Raw genomic sequence first — 20,535 nt, 5'->3', positions numbered from 1 at the left:
AATATAATACAAGAAGGCGGCTATAGTTCGCAGCCTCTATTCAATGTAGACGAAACGGGCCTTTTCTGGAAGAAAAGTGCACGTTTATTGCACGTGATGAAAAGGTGTTTCCAGGATTTAAAGCAGCAAAAGATCGATTAACGCTTATGCTCTGTGGAAACGTTGCTGGCGATTGTAAATTGAAACCATTACTGGTGTATCGATCTGAAAACCCCAGAGCCAGTAATTTGGAAGTCAAACCGAAAAGCTTGGGTTACTGCTTCTTTATTTGAAGACTGGTTTTGGGAATCACTTTGTTCTTCTAAAAACATCGCATTTAAAGTGATATTAATTATTGATAACGTACCTGGACACTCGGCAGCTAACCTTATCAACTATGATCCTCGCGTCAAAGTAATGTTTTTGCCCCCAAATACGACTAGTTTACTTCAACCTATGGATCTAGCTGTTATAAAAACATTTAAAGCTTATTATACTCGACGAACATTTAGACGTTTAAATGAATCTATGAATCACGTTGACAACTTATCCGTTAAGGAATTTTGGGATAAGTTTAATATTCTTGATGCTATTAGATTGATAAAAGAATCGTGGGACGAACTTTCCTCAAATACACTGAAGGGGGTTTGGAAAAAACTTTACCCAGACTTTTTCGCTGACTCACCAGAAACGGCGTCAGAAAACGATATAACCGAAGTAGTACTAAATATTGTTACTTTAGGAAAAACAAGTCGATTTGGTAGTTGATAATGAAGATGTCATTGTGTTTTTAGAGTCGCATGATGAGGAGCTTATTGTGCAAGATCTGATTGAAATGCAACAAAAAATAACGGTGAAGAAAGTGATGTTGAACCAGCACAACCGGAAAATACCCTAACCATCGCAAAATTAACAGAAGGGCTTAATTGCATATAAGATGGTATAAAGGTTTTAGAAGAAACAGATAGTAATGAAGAACGAATAATTGTCTGCTATCAAGAAATCCTACGTGAGAAGAAAAAGAATTTATGTCGCCAAAATACCCTCACCAGATTTATAAAACCGTCCAATTTAAATGATTAAATCTAAATAAATTAGTCTACAAAACATAAATAAAATATTAATTTTTTTCTGGTTTGTTTCATACTGTTATTAGAATGCATAAATAAATTAGATTTAGAATATTTTCCGGTTTTTGTTGTATATAAATTTTGCTTCAACCTATGCAGATACTCGACTTACGTAATTTTCGACTTACATACGTAATCCTACCCGGTCTCACCTATTACGTAACTTCGGGGTATTACTGTATAGTAAAAAAGCAAACAAAAAGAATAGTATAGAAATTTAGATGAGAAGGAAACGAGAACTACATATTCCGCTATTAAACAGAAAGGCTGTGCATGCGAATAGGGCAATTATAAAAAAGCAAGAGTTTTAATACAGAATTCATGATAGGAAAAGCCTTTTTGGGGTGAAGCAGTGCGATTTAGAGCACATTTAGCAAATCGAACTTCGACAACAACATCAACGATGAATTTACAAACGCACTTAAGAGTTAAATTCGTTTCGACTTTCTTTTAGTTAATTTTAGTTTTCGCTTTAAGAGCTTATAATCTTTTTTTAGGGGTTTTTTGTCCATATTCATCAGCTTTATAATTAAGACAAATAACTTTTTCTTTTTGTACTTCTGATGTTTTTATTTTATTTTATTTATGCTCTACCGGTTTCGGCCGCAGCCATCATTCAGGAGCGTCTACAATTAAACCACATACAATTATTAACAAAATAAAATATAAAATGAAAGTGTGATATTAAAAGAAACAAAAAAGATTAAAGTTAACCCATTAACTTAATCTAAAAATAACTTACGTTAATTTCTTTGCGATTTCGAGTAAAAACGTTACATGAAACAGGTATACAATAAACAAATACTTCGATTTTTCTATCTTTCAACAAATGATTAGCAAAATATGACAAAAATCACAAACTAACGTATTAAACTTGATTAATTTTTCTCTCGTTTCCGTTCTTAAGGTTCTTTATTTGAGTGAAACGTGTTTTCAGAAATTTCGTTTTCAGTATTTGTTTATTGTATACCTGTTTCATGTAATGTTTTTACTCGAAATCTTATTGACGTAAGTTATTTTTATATTAACTTAACCCATGTTTCTTTTAATATCACACTTTTATTTTATATTTTATTTTGTTAATAATTGTATGTGGTTTAATCGTAGACGCTCCTGAATGATGGCTGTGGCCGAAACCGGTAGAGCATAAATAAAATAAAATAAAAACATCAGAAGTACAAAAAGAAAAAGTTATTTGTCTTAATTATATTTTTTTGACTAATAATGTTAGAAAAATAAAATTAAAGAAAATGAATATTGTTCTTGCAATCTTTGTTTATGCAACCAAGTCGTTTAAAGATTTTTGAAGGTTTTTTTATATTATTGTCTGAATTATAAAATGACTAATATTAGTAATGTTTTATGTATAACGACAAATTAACATCAATATGCATTAGTAATTACTTTATGTGTTTCTAGATTGATACAAGTTTTCTATAGACACTGGTTTTAGGAGTGTAACTACAAGCTGGCAGAGGTAGAGCAACCAGCTAGAGCGTGCTAACCTGCACGAACGATCTCATTCATAACCCGTGTACCGTGACACGGAGTCAAGGAGCATTATGACTAATTGAAGCCGGCTCATCCCGTATTCGCTCGGTATATCGGATGGGCGAGACCTGGCTGCACGGGCACAAAGACACCGCGCCGCCGACGCCGCCGAACAGGTATGTACACGTACCGGGGAGAAGACGGAGCGGAGGGCGAGCAACGCGATGTACAACACAGTTTGCCAGGGAAATAGGCAATCAGCTGAATTAGCAGGCTGAAGGAGGACACGCCGGCTGAAGGGAGGAGATGCCAGGGATTACTAAGAGAGCAGCGCGAGAGGGTTGTTGGGGACTTAGGGGGGAACGGCAGGGGCTTCGATTCGCGACCACCGGCCCGTGATGCCATTCATGGCACTATTCCCTTAATTGGCAAGCGATGTGCTATGCCGTGCACAGAAACGAGGGAAACGATGGTAACGGTGCGGAGGAGGAGGAGGATTGGAAGATCTAAAAGAGGCGAAGAGATTCGGCATTGACTTTTCAAACCACTCCATTTCTTATATTGGATTCTTTTATGTTTTATTTTGGAAAACTTGAAATGAACGGGAGATGTAATAAAGAGGTTTTATTAAACTAAAATTTGAATTAATACTTGCGGTAGAAGTAATCTGGGAAATCGTAAACTTAACAATTGATGCAGCAAGTACTCAAAACATTCTTATTCTTGAGATTTTATTTGCGTTTATTTGGGTTTAAAAACGAAGGTGTACTTCAACACGTTTAACCAGCATATTTAGATACATAGATATATTCAAAAATCAATAATCATATCATTTCCCATGCGTATATCTGTTCGGTAGCAACGTAACCGTCAAAAATGGTCTTCCTGTCAAAAATGCCTTCCGCCCTCCGATCCGATACGGATCGGGGTTCGGCAAAATGCATAAATGCATGACCGCCTCGAAATCGTATTTCACGTACGTAGAGCCCCCGCCGAACAACAATAATAATCGAGGTCAGCATGTAAAATCAATTTTCGAACAATGAGATAAGTCCAGTCCGAAACTGGAAACTACGTACTGTATACTGTATGTGTGTATATAAATATACGTATAGTCGGATTTTCGGATAACAGTAATTTCCCGACACGTATATATCTATCTATCTGGTAATAGCGTGAGGTAGATCCGATGGGGTACCGACATTTCGGGTCTGCACCACGCCCGCCCTCTCGCTGTTTATATTGAATCGGTATTGCCCTTTGTACGGCTTATCTGGGCCTATCTGTAATGAGATCTGCGTCTGTCAGCGGCCACAACTGTTATACGCCGCAGCCCGTTGAAACTGGCTACAGCCACGAAGTTCGAACCCCCATTATTGTGGGTGGCCAAATATATAGTATTGAAAATCTAGCAAATAAAGGCATCGGTCCCGGACTGTTTGTTCTGGTTGAAGCTGTTTGTATACGGACCAGGAAGCACGCCACTGGAAACGTCAGTGAACGTCAAATTCTGTGAAATGGGTCATCGGCTTCTATAAGGAACGGTAAGGTGGTCAATAGGGGGATTTGTACTACCCATAATACGGCCCACTGTACACTACTTGACACGCTGAATTAACTTCCAACGTCAACCGACGACTACTATCGGTCTTATGTAATTTTGTGTGGGTTCGACTCGTCAACCTTTCGGAAGGAACGACTTAACCCTTGCGGACTTTATGATTTATCGTTGGTTTGACAAATTATGTAGGTATTATGATTTTATGACATTTTCAATTTATAATCTGCTAAAAAAAAACATTATTAGGTAAATTTTTTATCAGTACACAATCAACACATTTATGTTAGTAAAAAAATATTGGCGAAGTCTTTTCGTTGAACTTATAATCATAATACACGAACAATTCAATGTAAATAGAATAAAATAATTAAAAAACGATTCTTGTTTATTTATAAACAAATTATTTTAGTTTAGTTATTATTTTAGAATTAAATTAGATGAGTGGTTGCAAACCAGGATGTCAGAAGTTCTGTATAATACAATTTTTCAACAACAAAAAAAAGAGATGAATTAATCCCAAAATGCAACCTGAGTGGATTAAACCAAGATTTATAAATCTTCACAACCTCACCTTTGTCCGTGCTATAACTTTGTTAAAAAAAAGTAAGAAACAAAATTTTTTGATGACAATTTATCAACATTAGTGTGATACCTTTGTATCAAATTTTGCTTGTGAAGTTTTAGATTTAGGCAAAGGTTATGATCGATTGCAAGGGTTGAATCGATTTATGTGGATAGTTCTTCTGTGGGATACTTTTAAGGATATAAGTTTACCACAAAGTACCGATTATGGTAGAAAATATAAAAGAGTGCATAAAAAGTGCTTGCAGAAATATTACCTACTCGAACGATTTCCAAACAGAATCATTCAAAAACAAAAACATTTGCAAATACAGGATGGTCCATTTATCGTGAGACAAGCGATTATCTCGAAAACATTTTTATGTAAAATGAACCAAATGAAAGTTGTTCTGTGCGAAGCCCTCTTCGCACAAACCATATGACTATAACATTTTTTGACCTTGACCTTATTTTCAAGGTTATATGAAGGTCACGGACAATTTTATAAATGGCACCCTATATATTTTATTGTAAAATCTGAATCTGTGGATAAAAGTAAAGTAATTCAAAAAAACAACTTACTGTGTGATTTTGCCAGTGCAACGGCAAAACATCTGGAAAACATTGAAACTCCTTCAGAAACAATTAACTAACGTTTATAATCCAGCAAGAACAAATAAGATTTATGAAATTTTAAACATTTTCCTACCCGCTTGGATACATTATCTTTAGTTCTTAATTCTTGGTGACCTGGCTCGTCGTAAATATCTATGGAAAGAGGTCTAAAAGGTTCTGATATTTCTCCGCCTTTGTCAATTTGATAATAGAATAACGCATAAAACACAAGAGTTCGTGGAACTGCTTATGTCGGCATTTTCAGAATATCGCTTTCAGAGACTTAATTGGTTGAATTGTTTTAAAATGTAACAGGTAAAACTAAATTTGCATAAAAACTGCATGGCAACAAATTTTGAATTCATTCCATCGTTTTACATTAAGGCAAAGTGTTTAAACTAAGTCATTAAATCATGGATACTCTAAGTGTGGCAGAAAAACTCGAAGTGATTTTTATTTATGGAGAAAGTGGCAGAAAAGTTGCTGATAGTATAGCTTTGTATTGAGAACGTTTTCCTGAAATACGCCTTCGAGAATTACCTTTTACGGAGTTGTGAATGATTTCACTAACACTCGAAATGTGGAATCACGAAAAAGAACTCGGCGAGCAACTGTAACTACGGAAGAAAATGAAATTGCGGTATTAGCTAGCGTGGAGGGATTCGACGACTTGCAATTGACGCCGAAATATCGAAGACCAGCATTTTAAGAATATTAAAGCGCAACAAGTATCGCCCATACCACATTTTATTGCATCAACAGCTTTATGGAGGTGATTTTGAAAATCGATTAATGTTTTGTCAATGGGCACAAGAACGAATGCGGTTGGACGTCAATTTTGTTGGTAATGTGTTATTCTCGGATGACTCTACTTTTACAAACAAAGGACAAGTCCATAGACACAACATGCATTATTGGAGCGTTGAAAATCCGAGATGGTTGCGTAAAGTATTACATCAACGACCTTGGTCGGTTAATGTTTGGTGTGGCATAATTAGTGATAAATTGATCGGTCCATACTTTATTGATGGTATGCTGAATTGGGAGAAGTACCAACATTTTTTAGATGCCGTCTTACCAACGTTACTTGTAGATTTGAGCAGGGAAGAAAGAAAAAACATGTGGCTGCAAAATGATGGGTGTCCAGCACATTTTTCACATATTGCACGTGAAGCTCTGATGGATTGAAAGGGGAGGTCCAATTTCCTGGCCTGCCAGATCACCTGATTTAACACCTCTTGATTTTCTTATGATCTTGAAAATAAGATCAAGGTCAAAAAATGTTATCGTCATATGGTTTCCCCCTTCGCATAGAACAACTTCCATTTGGTTCATTTTTATGTAAAATGAACCGTTTTCGAGATAATCGCTTGTCTCACGTTAAATGAACCACCTGTATTTACACATGTAAAAAAGTCATATGGAATAAACAGAACAAGTAAATGGTGATGGCTAAGTTATTTGTGACGGCTTTTATTCCGAAAGATAAGCGTTGACCGATGACTGGAATTCAAAGAATTTAGGATAGGTGTCGGTCGGATGAATATGATTTTGCCTGCAAGAAATTCAACCGCTAGGTACCAAGTGAAGTGAAATATATGAGAGCATTTCATATATGTATTAGCATATTTCAATATTAGAAACGATGATCAACAAACCAGAAAAAGAGTCGGTGGTTTTGTGTGTTTTCATGGTGGACACCTAATTACTTGGCACTCACGTAAGCAAACTTGTGTGGCCTTATCGTCAATGGAGGCTGAGTACATGGCTTAAAAGGAATATTAAACAAAGGGAAATATAAATTCCTTAAGTAAGTTCAAATGAGAACATAATAAACATTGTAACTAAACCTTTCATAAAAATGAAGGGCCATTACAAAAGCCGAGAATTTAAGGAACAGTAGAGAGTCAAGTAATAAATTTAAGAGCATAACTACGTCGTACAAAGTGGATATGTATAGTATGCAAAGTAGAACGTTATCTTATTATTAGTTCATAGATATATATAATAAAGGAATTTGTGAAGTGATACTTTTGGCTACAAGCCAAGACAACCACATCCGCCGCTGAGTAATCTCTAAAAATCGTCATGTAATTCCGAAACCAATGAAATTAACAACTCCATCGTCATTAATTATCTAATGATTATTATCTAACACCTGGACTGCACAAATCACGTTACATAATACTGCGCTATGCATCACGCATTATGCATCTCTACCGGATTATGCAAAAGTGTGTCGTGATTTTTTAATAAACCATTAAATAGGTCTTGAATTGTTATAAATGTATATTGGAATCATCCGCTGGATATTGCAATCATTCATCGGACATTGGAATTATCCATTATGATACTGGAATCAACCACTAAATTCCCGTTGTAATATTTATGGAAACTATCTAACTTTCCTAAACTGTCCGAACCCTGCTTATAACTAACATACGATAGATTTGATAAAGTTACACAATCTTGCTTAGTAAAAAGAGGAGCTTAGCTGCTAATAGGAAATTTTCAACTAGTATTGCCAACAAAGTTGTTTTCAACAATTTATAAACCGTGTCATCTAGTAGTCGAACAATACTACTGATATGTTGAAGTTATTTTAAATACAATGCTACATGATTTTTATTTCCTTCAACGAGAGATTCATTGTCATCTTGTCATTTGCATGAATCATTTTACTTGATGTTATAGCAAAACATTGTTGCAACATTTGCGGACGAGAATATTCAGTCACAATGAGTCGTTACAAAATCTGAAATGAGCTGGTAACGACGAGCTTTGTTAGTTATAAAAAAGTATAACATGTACTGAATTTTTTTGAATGTCGACAATTTTTTAAAAAGATGTTTCTGTACTTCTTTATTATAAGGTAAATGATACACATTGCAAATTGAATTTTTACAAAATGCTCTTCAGTTTTGGAGAAATTCGCACAAATAAATGAAAAAACTTCAGTTGTAACAGGATAGAGTTTAGTGGTCTGACTCTTTTTTCTATAACTTCTACCTACCTCCACCAGCTCACACTACATCTTCTGCGAATAAGTGAGACTTGAAAACCCAATATTCAATACTAAACAAATCTCTCTTCTTTTATTGGTTAAAATTAAATATAATCCAATATTTCGGTATTATAAACATCAGGAACTTCATTTTCTAGATAGGAGTACCCATAACACCTATCAACTTTCAACACTTTATGGAAGTACGTAGCTTTTAACTTTATCTTCGTTACGACGTTTAAGATATCTGTCTTGTTTCTTAATTATTCATAGTCTATGCTGGGAAGTTGACTTCAACTTTCATACCATCGTATCCAGGTCATCCAGGGAGTTTGCTTATTCTTAGGAGTCTAACTTTGACATTCCTAGGTAGTCTTGAAGCTTCCATATGTTCAACATGGTCTCTCTATACCCGTCTTCTTCTGCGGAACCATCTCTAGGATTTCTCTGCTATCCTATAAAAACCTTAGTGTCTTCATCTCCGATGAGAATACTTTTTGTGTAGCATTTTCTGCTCTTGTTTCACAAAGATATGCAGACCTTGGTCTCTAGGGACAAATATTTGCTTTACGGTATTATGTTCCTTAGGTTATCTGATATCAAACCACTTTTCTTTCTTTAAGCTGCAACTTCTTTTTGGAGGTTTTTGCTGCTCGTAATATTGATACCAAGACATTTAAAACTCATCCCCTGTTCTATAGCCTTGTTATATACAACAGCTAATTTGCAACTTCGTGTAACTCGTTACTATTGTAAGGCATTTTGTTTTTAACATCCAGGTGTTCGTGTTGACTTTAGTTGCTATTTCGAATTAGTACAGCATCCTCTGAATGAGCTGCTGCTTTTAAGAAACGGAAATGGTCCCACAACTCATTTTCTTGTATATAGTACATATAATCAGTCTTTTATATGTATAAGTAATGTTGTGACATTTTTTTGTCATTTTTATTTATCAAATTACACTAAAGTGGAACCTAAGCCTGTCTAAACGAAGCTTTAAATTATTTTTATTCTTTACGGAGCTAGCGAGATAACTGAAAATGAATTACCAGATTTGGAAAATACAACTGCAAGCGTAGTAGTCTAACCAAACGGTGTAGTCTACGACCATCAATTACAGCTTTTATCGATCAAAGACAATAGAAATGGTTAGAGAAATTTGCTTTTAAACGAGGATTTTGGTTGACGACTCAATATTACTTAAGATTAATCATTTATAGTTTTTTTCTTTTCTTTGCAAAGCCAAATTGAGAGATAGTGAGTACTGCATGGCATCACAACACTAAGTATTGAAGCCAATTTTCTCCTTCCAGCTCTGGACACAGATTTTCTTGTTCGCTTTAAAAATATGGAAATGAGAGTGAGTACTTCATCGAACGGTTCAAAATATAACTCTGTTCTCTTACGTTCTTCTGAAAAATTCTTAAACTGACATTGAGTCTTGGAATTTGCTCGAATGACGTATACAATTTTCAGTACAATATTTCACATGTTTCAAATGTTAAACGGTATAAAGTTGGGAATTTTTAGATCACTTTTCAAAAAAGTGTAGTACTAATTTCCACTATTTTCAAGCCAGAATTTAGGTGCTTTGGAGCCAATCGCCAAATAGTGGAGTTGAAACTTTCATTGGCATTTTATGTGTGGCCCCCTAAACATCTTATTAATAAATTTTCCCGGGATAAATCTTCATAAATTGAATATATGTGTTTCTGGACATCTGGAAGGAATCCGACCCATATGATTTAGCTTTTTGCCACTCGCACCAGCTCTCGGATCCTGACGGACAATATTGTTGATTTGGATGTTCATCTGTAGAGCACATGTAATAAGTAGCCATTATCGTTTTTTTTTCATGTCCTCTGCGCTGTTGATATTTCTACGGATAGCAAGACTGTAGTATGTCGTAAGTTTTCTGATTAGAGCATCTGTCAATTTTCCTTTTCCACCAAGTTTGTATGTTTTCTTTCTACTTCTTAGTCGGGAGCTTATCCTCTTTTCAACATGTCCAATACATTCGCCATATGGATTTTGCCGTATTTTACACCAAACTTTTCTTCGGATCTCAAAAACATCTCTACAATTGCATCGACTTCCATTTTACCGGCAGACCTTTCGTGAGTTTTCATGCAATTTTCTTTGTGTTCTTCATAAACATCAATATATCCTTCTGTTTCTTTATTTTTGTAAAATGTACAGGCTTGACAGTAACTGCTTCTTACAGCTACATCGATAACTTTACCGGAACAGTACCCAATAAGCCTTATAATGATTTGAATCCGCGCTTTTTCCAAGAACCATCACCAGATACTTTTTAATTTAAGATTGGCCTTTCTTGCCTTTCGGTTTCTTTCTTTTCTTCTTCAACAGCTTTTCTGATGAAATATTCGAACACCGATTTGGTGACTGAATGCTGATGTTTAACAATATTATTGTATGTACTACTACTCAAACCGTCGCATATATCCATAAAATTGCAAAATAAATTTATTCCTTGCCTCCCAATGCCCAGCAGAAGCATAACAAAAACAATTCTACGATTTACTTCATAACCAGTTTGAATTAACGGTCCCGAATTTATGTCTCTTCGGCCACAACGACAAAGCATAACGAGCTAGAACCCAAGACCTCTCATTCCATCTACCTCAAATTGTATGGTATCTTTACATTTGCAACAAATAACAACATTAGCCAAAGCACTGAACACAGTAAAAAACTATCAAATGATACGAATGTAGACTGTTGAGAAGTACTAAAATAATATATTTGTTACTATATTTTTCATCTTTTGTTTTGTAAATAAATAAAATAACAATTCTGTCATCTGTCCAGAATAATAAAACATTCGTAAAAAACGTAAACAAATAATCGAGTTTGTATAGAATAAAAAACCAGTTCTTAGACCATACATTGGTCCTTCGAGCCGGATACATCACATGATATACCAAACCAACTTCGAAATTACGAAAAATTGAAACGACTTCAACAACAATTCGAAACAATTTTATAAAGATTACCTGACCACTCTTCAACAAAGAGGCAAATGGCATAGAGACACCGCGGATCCAGAAGTTGGTGATATTGTATTGGTAAAACAATTAAATTCACCGTCACAACATTGGCCATTGGGACGAATTATTAAATTCCACCCTGGCAACGACAACAGAAAAAGGGTAGTAACAGTTATGAATGATGAATGGAAAGGAATACCTAAGAGCAGCGGCTGATATCTGTCCACTACCAGGTTTGAAGGATATTGAAATCAATCCTTTCAAGGCGGGGGAGAATGTTGAGAAGTACTAAAATAATATATTTGTTACTATATTTTTTATCTTTTGTTTTGTAAATAAATAAAATAACAATTCTGTCATCTGTCCAGAATAATAAAACATTCATAAAAAACGTAAACAAATAATCGAGGTTGTATAGAATAAAAAACCAGTTATTAGACCATACATTGGTCCCAAAACATAGACTATTCGATACAATATGTTCAGTTTTTCCAGTGGACAGTTTTTTTTTTTGCACTTCCACTCTGTCCTGCGACTTCTTCTTCTTTTTTAGTATGCTGATTCCCATGAAAATGGCGTTTTCGCGCCCTAGACGCATTATGACATTTCGGATAGGAAGACATTTTAAATATTAAGAGTTATATCTCACATTCAAGACTACTATCAGCATAATATCCGATTTAGTGGGAGGGATGAACATAAAAGATTTTTCTAGATTTTTCCCAGCGATAATTATTGCTAGTATTATTTCTCAGGGTCGTCAAAACCATGAGAAATATCGGAAACTACACCACAATTTCAAACAACATCGATTTTTATGACCATCATAAATAAAAGTCGGCCAGACAAGAACAGGATCGAATTTAAATTCGTTGAAACTAAAATTATTCTAAACCTATTATTTCTCTACAATTTGCAATGAAGGTGTGTTCCTTAATGCGACCCTTAGTGAATAATCCCGTTTTATTCTCACAGAAGTAAAGAGACGGAGTTATTAAAACCGGGAAGACTTGTAGATTGTTATCTATAATGTACTTGTTAAAGGTTTGTAACTTCTACAATTTAAATAATTTGAAATTAAAACTTCATAGAATCAAGAGCTTAAACAAGATATTGCTACAAAAATAATAGATTTTTTTGATCACGTGATCATGCGTGAGTCACATGGTTCATATGTATGATATTCACGAAGAACGCGCACCGGGAAAATACGTTATTTTAACGGAAGTACTTAGAATTTCGGTTTAAAATTTTGCTATCACATTCTTAAGATGTTCAGGCAACTTTTTATGCAAAAAAAAATTTGAGTTTTTTGACGGTTCTAAATGAATTTCCCCCCTTAAAGCAATTGCTAAAATTTTATTTATTAGGGCCAATATCTACAGATCTGATCGTCAGTTATAATCTTCCAGCAAGTTGGTAAATTTCATATCTTTGACCAGTTTGCACGATTGATGAAATCATGTCAGCACAAAGTAAATAACCCAATTGCATTTATTTATTTATTTATTTATTTATTACATATTCGGGATGCATACGGGGAGAATATCCCCAACAAAGCATCCTCATAATAACGAAAATTAATAGAAAGAAAAATTGTGATATAAACTAAAATAAATACAACGATAAAGTGATCAACAAAACATCCGCTATACATTAGTTAGTACATATTTTCCTAAAGAGCGTAAGGAAACGTCAAAGAGAGGTACATGGTTGAAGCCTTGGTTATAGGAATTAAGAATTCGAACTAATGGAGAGCTTTGATAAAGGTTGGTGTTAGATCTATCAAGACGAAATGTAGCGGTGAAACGTGTAAGCCGTTGCGGTACATTGAAACTCAACTCAGGCAGAAGATCGGGGGTATCCAGCATGCCATTAACAAGCTTGAAGAGGAAGATCAAGTCAGCAACAATTCGACGCTGCTGCAGTGACAACAAGTTGAAGACCACGAAATTTATGTGCCAAATAACGTACAAAGCGTCGCTGAATAGCTTCAATACAACCACGACACACCGCATACATGGGGTTCCATATTACGGAACCATAACATAGCACACTGTTGACAAATGCCAAATAAAGGGTTTTATACACAAAAAATTCGTGAAATTCTTGCTGACCCTGATAACAAACCCCAAATTACGTAGAGCTTTCTTCACCATAAATTCAATATGAAGATGAAATCGCAACTTGGAATCCAATATGATGCCAAGATCTTTTACTTTATCCGTGGACGGGATAGCAGCACCGTTAAAGTTGTAACGAAAGTTAAGAGGATAACGTTTCCTAGTAAATGTAATTTTTTGGCATTTGTCATAATTTAGGTGCAGTTTGTTGAGGCGACAGTACTCATGCAGGTCAAGATCCTCCTGTAGTCTAAGGCAGATCCAGATTAGACCCGATCCTTGTGAATATTTTATTATCGTCGGCATAGAGTAGAAACTTAGAAAATATAAAACACGAAGAAATATCATTTATGTACATTACGAATAGTAAGGGTCCAAGATGACTGCCCTGAGGCACACCGGATGTGATAGGTTTGTAGCCAGATATAGAGCTACCAATCCTGATTGCTTGACTTCGGTTAGATAAATACGACATAATCCAGTGAACAAGGCCATCTGGAATATCAAAGGAGAAAAGTTTCTGTACAAGAATAGTATGATCGATTTTGTCGAAGGCTTTGGAGTAATCGGTGTAGATTGCGTCAATCTGAATATCCTCGTTTAAAGCAGAATGAATAAAGTTTACATAAGACAACAGATTAGACTCCACCGATCGCCCAGACAAAAAACCATGTTGTTCATTGATTATAGAGTGAGAAACAGACAGACTAAGATATTCGTGGACAATTTTGTCAAATACCTTGGGGATAGCTGAAAGGATAGAAATAGGACGGTAATTGGATTTAAATATTGGAATAACAAAAGCCGTTTTCCACATACTTGGGAATTAAAATATAATTGTATCTTTAAGATTCTAGGCATTAAAATGATTTTTTTCCAGTTGCCTTCACAGACTTTTTTTCTGTGAGAAAGAAGATCAAAAAAGTTTTACTAGAGTTCTTCACAATTGTGCGTCACATGATCGAAAAAAAAGGGGTGAGGGTGTTGGATTATTAAGGGTTGTTACCGCATCCACTTGTTAACTGGGTGCAGTAAAGTGTGCTATTTTTCCCTTGGGTAATTTTCAGGGTAACCACGGCGCGTGTTCTTTGTATTTTTCTCAACATTATTTCCTTCAATTTAAATTTTTCACAGTTAAACTCGAAAATATGTATTAAAATAATTATGGTTAAAAAATATGCGGAGGAAGCAAATAAAAATGCCATTCTCGTAAAGTTTTAGTTTATAGCCGCACATTAAATAACCATTAAATCCTGTTTTAATAACACCCTTAAAAATATTCCCACCTAGTTTTAATGCCGATACATAATCCAAAAACACTTTATTACTTTATAAAAACTATAAAATTGTTTTCACCACATAAACTCCATCACCTCTTTTGATTTCCAATAAAATATCGTTGTAAATTAATTCTTGTTTTTTTTTGGTAACGTTACGTATTCGATGAGAATATAGCACGAGTTCCTGTTAGGTTTGAAACGAAAAAAAAGCCTCGATTCATTCGTGTCCATTTTGGCATGTAATTCGGCGCGAGGGTAAATTGCGTAACCACCCTCCGGTTGGCCACGTCGCCCCCCTGAGGGAACCTACAAAACGGCCCCCAGGAACGAAGACCCTTCACGCTTTGCGGCACCTCTATGCTAACTGGTTTAAGTCTACGCGGATCCGCGAACAATCGCGCCTTTGATATCAGTGACAGATGCGAATTTAATTTTATTTGTATCACTGTACTCACTCACTACACAATTGGCTAAAAGGTATTATTGTGTGGACAGTATCTATTGCAAATTGAACAATAGTTTGGGATTTAATACAGATTTCGGTTTTGTAGTGAATCAAGAAAAACATAAAAAGTATATAACAAATTAAAATTAAGATAGCCGGCGGAGGCGCCGGTTAAAATAGTAAAATCTTAATAAATCAATGTAAAATTTTGACGTGAATGGTGTAATATGCAAAATTGGTCGATTTATAAGAGAACCGTTTTGAAAAACGTGACGTTAGAGGGAGGAAAACGACATAAAAAGCCGGGCATCCGAGTCAAAGGGGTATAAATCAAAACGTACGTAAATCAAAGTAACAAATTAACTGTTAAAAGCTATAAGTTATACCGGAGAGGGGTTGAGAGAGAGAACGAGCCCTCACGACGTATATAAATGTAGCCATTAGCATAGGCGGCGCTACCGGGCTCAATAAATCACTAAGAAAGAAATAACTTGTTATACCCATTGTATAATGACGTTGTTTTCGGGAAGGCTTGGGGGGGTAAAACCGACCGTCCCTACCCTTTTGTACGGATGGAAATATGTAAAATCGTTCCCTCTAGCTGTTTCCTTGTACGTTTTATGTTCGAAATGGTTTATGGATGAAAGAAAGGGGATGAATCTATCTTTTAGATAATATAAAAAAAAATACGAACAATTCATTTTTGTGTTTTAAGTAGAAAACATAGAAACAATGATCATTGCTTATTTGTTAAAGTAAATGTTGAAGAGGGGTAAATAAGGGTGGTGCAATTAGGGGGACGAACGCCACGACAGATAATGATTAGGGATATCTGCACATGCACAAATACGAAACGGGGAGGAAACAGAAAAGGGACAAAAAGGGACACAATAAAGGCGTTTTACGCGCGAGCGGTTCCGTCTGCGTGCCCAAATCAATTAAAGTATAATCCGGAACTGGAGATGTCTAAAGATATCTTCCCTCTTTTCCACAAATCAACAGCCCTTACTATTTAGAAACTGGGGAGGATATAATTTCCGGCCAAATACAGCACCTTAAAAACCCATTGTATCTTAAATACAACTTTAACAAAAAGGTTTGATTACGAAAAGTACGAGAAATTGAGATCATATTTAGTTATCGTAATAAGAGATAACGTGAACACTTGATTTGAATGAAACTATATTGGAAAATGAGTTGGAAAATGGATAAATGGACACGCATCCCCAGTCCGAACTCGGAACGAATATATTCGAATCATACACTTCGTTAGGCACTAAGTAATTGCCAGTGGTCATATGTTCTGCCAAATGGTCGGATTCATGTTAAACGTTATGTTCCTTTATGAGAGCATAATGACTTTTTGGATTTGGGGGAGAAATTTAATTAAGTACTTGTCCTTTAGGAGATTATAAATTGAAACTGTACTCATTTGAAATGAAATCTTTTGATCATAGCAAAGTTATTGTATACAGAAAAATAACACGTATAAATTTATTTATTCAATAAATTTCTTTCATAGATACACATAAAGTTATCACTTTGAAATTTCTTCTTTCGAACTTTTCGGTCTTCATAAACAGCAAATTAATTGACACAATTTATGTGGTTTTACATAATGAGGATCAACTAATCCGCATTATTACATATATATTTATAAATATTTCATCGCTACTTGTACCAGTGAATTTTGAAGACTTCACTCAAATGAAAGTTTTGAAAAAGCTTTGACAATTACCAATGAAAGCAGGTAATTTCATTATTAGCATCCCAAAAGTTCAAAGTTGTGTCTAAAACAATTTCTAATGGAGGTATTACACAATTCGAAAGTGTTCCCTGATCTTTGCTCAGTATCAGCTGTAACTAAAAGTAGTGGAAGGTCCATAACTATGCCTGCAGTTGTACTTTACAAAGTTGCTAATTCATTTTCAGCTGCCTCATTAGCTCCGTGTCATCATTGTCATCATTATCATTAGTATGTGCAAGACAATGAGCCGTGGGACCATTTTCAATCCTTGAAAGCAACAAACAATAGTACGTCTCGCTCGTTGCAAACAAGATTCATTGTTGTATAATATAAGTAACCGTTTTGAACAGTCACCATTTTGAAATGAATAGATGTTTCTTCAGCAGTATGCAGTGTATGAGAATGGATAAGTATGAACTGATGAATAACTTCCATTCAATGTTTGACCCACAAACGAGCTTCGTAACGTAGATAAAGTCAGCTGCGTCCCTCCACAAGTTGCAAATTGAAGATGTCTCCTGTTCAGAAATGATGAAAACTGATACAGAGAGCTAACCTTTGAATCACTCGTCCTTCCTGGAAAGTTTCGAATATCGTCAGGGAAATGAAGCTGACGTTCATAAATCCTAAATATTAAAATATATAATTTCATTTTGTGAAAAAATTTCTGCAATAAAACAAGATGATCCACAAGTCTGACATAAGATTTTTAATGTAACTGTTCAAGGTGTTAGATGACGACCATACAGAAATTCAAAAGTAGAGAGAACATGAAAGAACTTGCACAAACATGAATTCGATGATCATCAATCTCACGTTTCAATAGGACCATTGCAGTTAAAATAACTTATTATTACCGTATATAAATTACTGAAAATAGCTTTGTTGACAACGCTAGTCCATCCACCTTCTCAGATATGTTCTTAAAATAAGGTTAAGATGTTTTTTTTAATCTTTCACTTTTACTGGCATAATCTAACTTAACAGCTTTTCCTATAAGATATATTTTTTAAACATTATATGTCCAATCGTATTATTTGTATACGACATTTCATAATGGAGTCTTTTAGCTCTAATTTAAAATTCCAATTGTTTCCTATCTCCTTAAAGTCAGGTGGGAAGATTTTTTTAATCTTCAACTTGTTCTGTCTTATCCTAAATTAGTAATTTTCCTATAAGATATATTAAAAAAATCATATCTCAGATAAGGATTGTCCAAGAATGTTATGGTGTTAGCAACAAAGATGATAACTTTCTAAAATTATTAGGAAAGTAATACTAGATGTTCTCAATGCTATGGATACTGAATACGTTAAGTATCAGTTGTTGTCCAGTATCTAATGGATGATCGCAGAATTATAATATGGATAATTCCAGTAACTAGTTATTGAGTGTTGTACCCTTAGTGAGTGGTTTTAATATTCAAAATTTAGATAAAGGTATAGTTTCAAACCAAAACTTGCTTTAGCATAGAGACTATTAAAAACTTCTGGAGGAAGAAATCGTACGGTGTCAAATTGTACCACCTAGGTGGATAGTTGGCAGCGGAATTTGAGAAAATAATTCGCTTCGGAAATCATTACTCCTATAAATGGATTGTTTCAGGTTCGTTTTCCTCTGGAACCACATATCTTCCAGATTACCTTCTATATGTGGCCACAAGAACTCCGTTACCATGTTGCGATACAACACACCGTTAACAGCCTTCCTTATTTTCATGAAAATACATGCCATAATCCGAACCAAGCAAGTTGTTATTACGAGCGCATGTGTTTCTGTTGGATTTTCTTAGCCACCGAGAATATCAGTACAAAATTTTGTATTACATGTATACAACGATGTACTCTTTTAATGTACACATTGTATTAGAATGTTATCCACGTTGCAAGTAAATATTGAATAAGTAAATAAAACACAAGATATGAACTTTGAACTTCGCAAATAATTTTAATATAAATCTGTAGCGGTTTCAAAGTTAAAACTTAATAGTTGTTGTTTTGTTAAGGATTTTGATGAAAGTGGTAATTAGATCTTCTGTGGATAAAGTTGCCAAAAAATCATCACATCACACACAACTTAATTTGTTGCGGAGGTTAGTTTCAGATTAGATTTTGACCCAAATTATTCTGCTTTATTCTACTTCGTAATTTTATATGTAAACATAATTCAAGTGTCCTTTTAACACTAACTTTTAATTTATCGTTTTCTACCCAAAGCGGTTTTGTTGAAACTTTGATTAACACAGTATCTAGTAACTGATTTCAAAATTTAATAGATGATTTCAGTACCCATTAGATGACTAGAATATCTAGTTGTTGCGGATACTATTTCTAGTGATCTATATTGAATGATCATATAAACTAGAATATAGTTGAAGTTTTGTAATCCCTACTTTTCTACTTCTTTCAGTCAGTAATTGCAATATTTCAATGGTATGATCATGTAATTCAGTACTGAACAATGGCAATACTTTCCAATAGGTGCCGCGACTTTGCTACTAGAGACAATAAAAGAAGAAGACCACAAACGCCAACATTACTATATAATAAGTTGTTGCGTTCGTTACAACGAGCTCATAAAATATTGCTGCTTTTGTGATTATGGAATAGGTGTGCCACCGTCCTTCGGAAGAGGCGTTTAGTAGCTGGTTCCGGTGCCAGTCGTTCATCTCTGCTGTCGTTAGTACTCTCCAAAAGCGACTCAATGAAAACATTCGTCAACCCGTCTGACCAGCGTGACGAATTATTGGCAAAAAACCCCCCTTACCGTGACGATTTTAAGGCCATACTGGGGAGGCTTGTGTCCAACAGTAAATAAACATGTAAAATACATGCAACGTTATAAAAAAGAAGAAGAAGCGACACCCAGAATAAAAATATATAGTTGGAAAGGACCTTTAAGGAGGATAATGTTGGAAAGGAATGAAAGAGGGAATGTGGAATTGGTCGAGTTCGATAAAAGCACTTTGAGACCACTTAATGTCAATTTAAACACTAAAAAGTTATTGAAAGAAAATATATCTTTCGTTTTTTGAATGAGAGCTAAATAGTCTTTCATATTGTATTTAAGAGGTTGTTAAAGTTGTGTAAAGAGAAAAACTTGACTGAGGATGGCATTTCATTGGTAGGTGTATTACAAAAATATATATTATAAAAATTAAATCAATTTTATGTTTTTATTTTTATAAATCAAATTTATCAATTATATTTTATATATAAAAGTTAAATCAATTTTATGTATTGGTCCCTCGAACAATGACTGCATATATTTCTTTGTAACTTATAGTAGTTGATATTTATTTGATGTAAAGTTGTGCCTGAAGTTGGAAAGGATGTTCCGAAACATGTTGCACCGAATTTAAATTGCTAAGGAAGTTAAATTTTTCATCGACCAACGTGAGTTTTTGTTTTTCCAAATTAATATATACGATAAACGCCGAATCTCTCATTGTTAAGCAGAAAGAAGAAGTGGAAGGAACATGTAGAAAGAATATGTAGGAAAAGAATGGCAAGAATTTGTATGTGTGGACAACCGAAAGGAAAGAGACCATAAGATCGACCTCACAGGAGATGGACCCAGAGCTGGTTC

Source organism: Onthophagus taurus, chromosome 11 (genome assembly GCF_036711975.1).
Source record: "Onthophagus taurus isolate NC chromosome 11, IU_Otau_3.0, whole genome shotgun sequence".
Taxonomy (NCBI): Eukaryota; Metazoa; Arthropoda; class Insecta; order Coleoptera; family Scarabaeidae; genus Onthophagus; species Onthophagus taurus.
Note: the sequence above shows the minus strand (reverse complement) of the source record.